The sequence below is a fragment of the Nannospalax galili genome, unplaced genomic scaffold (genome assembly GCF_000622305.1).
Source record: "Nannospalax galili isolate Female #2095 unplaced genomic scaffold, S.galili_v1.0 scaffold290, whole genome shotgun sequence".
NCBI lineage: Eukaryota > Metazoa > Chordata > Mammalia > Rodentia > Spalacidae > Nannospalax > Nannospalax galili.
In genome coordinates this window covers 7174892-7180170 of record NW_008331486.1, presented here as the reverse complement: position 1 = coordinate 7180170, position 5279 = coordinate 7174892, and positions in this window count along the sequence as shown.

Here is a 5279-nt window from a genome sequence, read left to right as displayed (position 1 = left end):
TGTGTGTGTGTGTGTGTGTGTGTGTGTGTGTGTGTGTACAAACATTTCACAGCATGCTTGTGGAGGTCAGAGGACAACTTGTGGGAGTCAGTTCTCTCCTTCCACTATGTAACCCAGGAACTGAATTTGGGTTGTCAGGTTTGGCAGCAAGCATCTTTAACCAACAGAGCCACACCCTCAAACCCTTGTTTTTTGAGACAGGGTCACACTCTTGTAGTCCAGGCTGACCCAGGACTTTTGTTAGGTGATCCTCCTGCCTTAGTCTCTCAAGTGCTGGGATTACAGGCACGAGTCACCGTGCCTAGCACTTCTGGGTAGTTAGAAGCAAACAATTATATCAAAGATTTTGGCAATTCTAACCCTGCTTGGAACTAACGAACGTCTCACTCTTGGTTTATAGGTACCTATTATAGCTACTAGTAGATAGGGGTTCTGAAGCAGATGGAGTTTTATTGTTAGGGTCCCAGTGTTCAGTCCTTAATAAGGTGTCTGAACTTCAGTTTCCTCCTTCAAGCAGGGGAGGTGCTACATAGGCCACTGTGAGGCTGAAATGGAGGATCTGGGTGGGCATGTGCTGAGGGTGGTGCATATGTGGCCACTCTGTAGGGCAGCTGTGGAGCTTTCCTTCTCTAAACCTCAATTTCCTCCTCTTACAATGGAAACAATGCTACTGACCTCACAGATTCTTCAAAGATTAAAGGAACACTGTGCAAAAAGCTTAGCAAAGAGGACATGAGTACCAGCTCCCTTCCCTTCTCCCCTGTGTAATACAGCAAGAAAGGCAATGTTACCAACTTCTGATGCAGCCTCAACACAGATGGCTAGTTGTCTGCTGGGAAGTATTCCTAATGTCATTCTCATGTTTTTATTTTTACTTATTATCTTTATTTTATGTGTATGAGTGCATTGCCTGCCTGCATGTATATAAGCGCACTGTGTCATGCAATGCCCATGGAGGTCAGAAGAGGGCATCAGATCCCCTGGAACTGAAGTTATGGACAGCTGTTAGCCACCATGTGGGTGCTGGGAAGTGAACCTGGGTCCTCTGCAAGAGCAGCTGGTGCCCTTAACCACTGAGCCATCTCTCCAGCCCCCTCTCGTGTTTTTAATAGCTTCTGATAGCTTTTAGCTTAAAATTTCCCATGTCTCATACTCAAACTACAGTGTGGCTCCACTTACAAGAGTTAAATCTCAATAAACCCATTTTTCACTGTTTTTTTTTAAAGATTTTTGATTTTTATTTATGTCTATGTGTGTTCGTGTGAATGTATGCCACATTTATATAGGTACCAAAGGAGGCCAAAAGAGTGTGTCAGATTACTTGGAGCTAGAGTTTTAGGTGGTTGTGAGCTACCTGATGTGGGTACTGGGAATTGAACTCTAGTTCTTTGGAAGAGCAGGAAGCACTCAATCACTGAGCCATCTCTCCAGTCCCTAGAATTTGCTTTTTTAAGACAGGTTCTCTAGGCTGACCTTAACTCACCATGTAGCTTAGGCTGGCTTTGAAATCCTGATACTCCTGCCTCTACTTCCGAAGTGCTGGGATTATAGGGGTGTACCACCAGACTTGGCCCATTAAGCTCATTTTAATTAGAAAATGACCTAAGTTTAAAAAAATGTACTTTAGTATTCCCATAAACCCCAAATTATAGGTTGAAACGTGGTAAACTGAGAACTGGCTATAAAAACAAGGAACCAAGAAAGTGTAAGAAATTGGACTAAGGTAAAACTAGGAACTTTCTAGCAAGTGCAGTCTTAAAACTGCAACCAAACTAGCTTTTATACCTGGTCACTGAATTCTCCTGAAGGTCTGTAAATATGTCTTTTTTTTTTTTTTTTTTTTTTTTTTTGATTTGACAGGGTCTCCCTGTAGCCCCAGCTGGCCTGGAACTCACTATGTAGACCAGGCTGGCCTTGAACTCACAGGGATCCTCCTGCCTCTGCCTCCCTAGTGCTAGGATTAAAGGTGTATACCACCATGCTGGCTGTGAATAAGTCTTAAAATCATGAAAAACTGACTGTTCTGTGGCTGAGCAGGTTGCATGTAATGTTTGAAAGTTGAAAGGTGGCTTTGAAGATCATTTCCAACCCACAGGATTGAAGGTGTATCAGGGCCACTGTACTGACATCCTACCTCCCCAAACTGGACTTTTCCAGAAAAATTACTTTTGGCAAAAATACACCCTTAAGGGATTTTTCTGTGACCCAATAAGTCCCTGAAACACTGTTGTAATCTGGAAGACATGGTGATTCAAGTCAAAGAGTGCAAGTGTTTGACTTATGAATGTATTGCCAGGCCCCACTTTGGCTCTAGTTCCTTACATTTTGTTTTTAGGTTTGGGGTCTATAACGACTCTTCTCAAAAGAAAAGCAGACTGGTGAGATGGCTCAGGTGGTAAAGGTACAAGCTGCTAAGCCTGAAGACCTGAGCCTGATCTACATGACCTATGCAGTAGGAAGAGAGAACCAGTTCCCCAAAGTTGTCCTCTAACCTCCATATTCATGCCATGGCATATATACCCATACATATACACAATAAACAAATAAATGTAATAAAAAATTTAAGAGGAAAAAAATGGCAATTATATCTTATTAAAACTGCATTTGTTACTTAAAAGATTTCTGGAACTATGTAAACTCAAGCCAGTTTTACCAATAGCACTGCATTCAAATTACAAGTTTGAATCCAAACATTAGTTTGCTACAAGTGGTAACCTTGAACTGATCCTGCAAAGTTAGATAGAATAGAAACACTTAAATTCACTTAAGAGAGTCAGGCTGACTCTCAGCTTAGGAGATCAGTCTTTCCTGACTCCCCAGGCTTTCCAGTCAGTACCTTGAGGTTTAATGCCCCTTTGAACGTGCTGCCAGGGAGAAGCAGGCATAACTTGTTCTGTTACTCAACAAGTTCCTTCACTTACAGCATCATGGTTATGCAAATAGTCTTTTCTTGAAACTCTGAAGTCACATGCCTGAAAATAACTGCCAAAGAAGTACTTTTCTCAGGAACTGGGAGAAAAGCATTCCACACTGACTTAAAAAAACTTATTTATATTTTATGTGTTTTTGCCTGCATGTATGTAAACGCCCCATGTACATGTGATGCCCACAGAGGCCAGAAGAGGGCGTTGGATTCCCTGGAGCTGGAGTTAAGAATGGTTGTTAGCTGCCATGTGGGTGCTGGGAACTGAACCCAGGTCCTCTGCAATTACAGCCAGTGCTCTTAACCACTGAGCCACCTCTCCAGCCCTGACACTGACTCTTTGTAATAAGTTTTCAAAGACTTTGTAACTAGTTTTTGATTTTTAGTTCCCTTAATTCCCAAATAATGATTGAGTCAGTATCGTTCTCAAATAAATGAGGAGGGGTATTTCTCACAGACCCTAAGATGCCTATGGAGATTCTAACATAATTTCCAAACTTAAAACTGTAAAGAATTGGGCCGGGCGTGGTGGCACACGCCTTTAATCCCGGCACTTGGGAGGCGGAGGCAGGCAGATCTTAGGTTCTTGTTCTTGTAAATGTTTTTCCACAGCTAAAAGACAATCATCTAATTTGGAACTAATATTCTACCTCTACCACTACTATTAAGTGGAATTAAGAATATCTGGACATTCTGTTTTTAGTACAATATTCAAATTTAAAGCCAGATATTTTTTAAAAGTGGCATTGGAGGCTGGAGAGATGGCTCAGTGGTTAAGAGCACTGACTGCTCTTGCAGAGGATCTGGGTTCGATTCCAAGTCCCCACACGGTGGCTACGAACCATCCTTAACTCCAGTTCCAGGGGGATCCGGAGCCCTCTTCTGACCTCTGCGGCACTGAATGACATGGTTGCACTCACATACATGCAGACAATACTTTTTTGGTCTTTTTGAGACAGGGTCTCCCTGTAGCCCCAGCTGTCCTGGAACTCACTGTATGGACCAGGTTGGCCTTGAACTCACAGAGATCTGCCTGCCTCTGCCTCCTGAGTGCTGGGATTAAAGGCATGCGCCACCATGCCTGGATTCACATGAAATTTTTTTTTTTTTTGTCTTTTTTGAGACAGGGTCTCCCAGTAGCCCCAGCTGGCCTGGAACTCACTATGTACACCAGGCTAGCCTTGAACCTTGAACTCACAGAGATCCGCCTGCCTCTACATAGTAAAAAATAGGGCTGGGGATACAGCTCAGTGGCAGAGTGCTTGCCCAGCAAGCATGGCTCCTTGGGTTCAATCTTTAGTACCATATATCAAAAAGAAAAATTTCACTTAATTCATCTGTCTCCTTAACATTTGTTTTTTGTTTGCTTGTTTTTGTTTTCATTTTTTTTTGGCTTTTTGAGACAGGGTCTCCCTGCAGCCTCAGCTGTCCTAGAACTCACTATGTAGACCAGGCTGGCCTTGAACTCACAAAGATCCGCCTGCCTCTGCCTCCCAAATATTGGGATTAAAGGAGTGCACCACCATGCCTGGCTTAAAAATAATAAAATATTTTTTTAAAAGAGACAAATGTTGCCAGGATCCTATCTCAAAAAGACCAAAAAAAAATATTTTTTATTTTATGTGTATGTGTGTAAGTGCACCCATGTTATGCAATGCCCGAAGAAGTCAGAAGAGGGCATCAGATCCCCGAGAACTGGAGTTATGGACAGTTGTTAGCTGCCATGTGGATGCTGGGAATTGAGTCAGTGCTCTTAACTGCTGAGCCATCTCTCCAGCCCCCATTTCTCCCCTACTCCTGGGTCTTTTTGAGACAGGAGCTCCTTGTAGCTCCAGCTATCCTGGAACTAACTATGTAGACCAGGCTGGTCTTAAACTCACAGAGATCCGCCTGCCTCTGCCTCCCAAGTTCTGGGATTAAAGGCGTGCGCCACTACGCCCAGCAACACTACCTTTTTAAAAACAGAAAATCAGAAAATGTAGAAAGCCAAGACTGGAAAGTGAGTTCAGCAGTTAAGAGGATGTAGTGTAGTGCTCTTTCAAGGATGGGAGCTTGGTTTTTAGCACCCACAACTGTCTGTAAGTCCAACTCCAGAATCCAGTGCCCTCTTCTGGCCTCCTCATATATGTGCACGTAAGTGCACATACCATCTATCTATCTATCTATCTATCTATCTATCTATCTATCTATCTATCTATCTATCTATCTATCATCTATCTATCTATCTATCTATCTATCATCTATCTATCTATAATTGAAAATATTTTGTTTTTGTCTTTTTGAGACAGGGTCTCCCTGTAGCCCCAGCTGTTCTAGAACTATGTAGACCAGGCTGGCCTGGAACTCACTATGTAGA